Genomic DNA, 1,544 nt, shown 5'->3' with positions numbered 1-1,544 from the left:
TTGGTATCATCTTACAGCTTGTTCACTTGTCTTTATTTGGTTGAAATAGATATCCATTTATCTTGAAAACAAGTCGAGATATTTGTGAATTAAGGAGGTAGGGGTAAATTTGGTGAGAAAATGGCCGCCAAAGATTAATTATTTCCTTAGCTTAAGAGTCCTTGGTAACGGAAAATTTACATTTACGAGGCAGCGTGGTGGAATCAGGCTCTCGTCAATTTTTGGGCATGTAGAGTTATTGGTATCATTTTAAAGCTTGTTCACTTGTCTTTATTTGGATGAAAGAAATATCCATACATCATGAATACAAGTCAAGATATTTGCGAATGAAGGAGGAGGGGGTCACCTTTTTTCAGGGGTAAAATTATTGAGATAATGGCCGCCAAAGATTAGTTATTTCCTTAGCTTAAGAGTCTGTGGCAACTGAAAATTCACATAATTTATTGTACCTTTAATCAACGTTTTTCTGAAAAAAATCCACACAGAAATGAGTTCTTTAATGGGCATTTTTTTCTCCACTTCTTTTTATGTTTGTCTTTCTCTTGTGAACTGTTATTTCCGGGTTGCATTGATAGTCGAAGCAGACTTAGTGCCGTTGAAGCTAGAGAGGTGAACAAAGTAAGCCTGATTCCCTGTAAGGACTTCTCTGTTGACATTCCCCCCCCCTCCCCCTTGGCGTTCATATGACCTCAGTACGTTTCGAGCGCCGTAAAACCTTATTAAAACAAAACAAATTCTAACTGTATTCCGTTTGGGGAGCAGGTCGTTCGCCAAGCCTCCCCCAGCCGTCCAGACCGTGTGTCTGTGCATTGTCATCCTGCGGGGCATCAAGGACGTCTCCTGGAAGGGCGCCAAAGGCATGATGTCCGACCCAGGCTTCCTGCGCTCTCTCAAGGAACTGGACGTGGACAACATCACGGCCAAGCAGACCTCTAATGTCAAGTGTAAGGCTTACTTCCTTCTTTCCTTCTTTTTTTCTTTCTTTCTGTCTTTAATTCTTTCTTTCTTTCTTTCTTTATAGTAAATATAGATCTGTTATTTTTCTCTGGCTTTTTCTCTAATCTGCCTCTTTGTCTTGCTTCTCTATTACATACATTATTCTCTCTCTCTCTCTCTCTCTCTCTCTCTCTCTCTCTCTCTCTCTCTCTCTCTCTCTCTCTATCTTTCTCTCTCTCTCTCTTCTCTCTTTCTCTCTCTATCTCTTTCTCTCTCTGACCCGGCTTCCTGCGCTCTCTGAAGGAACCGGACGTAGACGACATCACGGCCAAGCAGACCTCTAATGTCAAGTGTAAGGCTTACTTCCTTCTTTCCTTCTTTCTTTCTTAAGGGGGGCGGGGGCTGGTTTTAAATTGACGCTGACATCCCCCCCCCGTGTGTATCCTTCCAGCCACGTTAAACAGCACCAGTGTGAGCCTCCAACAGATGTCCACCATCAGCAAGGCGGGGGCCGGGCTGCTCAAGTTCGTGGTCGCTGTCATGGGCTACTGTGCTGTGTTCAGGGAGGTCAAGCCCAAGAGGGACAAGGTGTGTGTGTGTGTGTGTGA

The sequence above is a fragment of the Aplysia californica genome, unplaced genomic scaffold (genome assembly GCF_000002075.1).
Source record: "Aplysia californica isolate F4 #8 unplaced genomic scaffold, AplCal3.0 scaffold00717, whole genome shotgun sequence".
NCBI lineage: Eukaryota > Metazoa > Mollusca > Gastropoda > Aplysiida > Aplysiidae > Aplysia > Aplysia californica.
The sequence above is the reverse complement of the archived record's forward strand: the minus strand, read 5'-3'. Positions refer to the sequence as shown.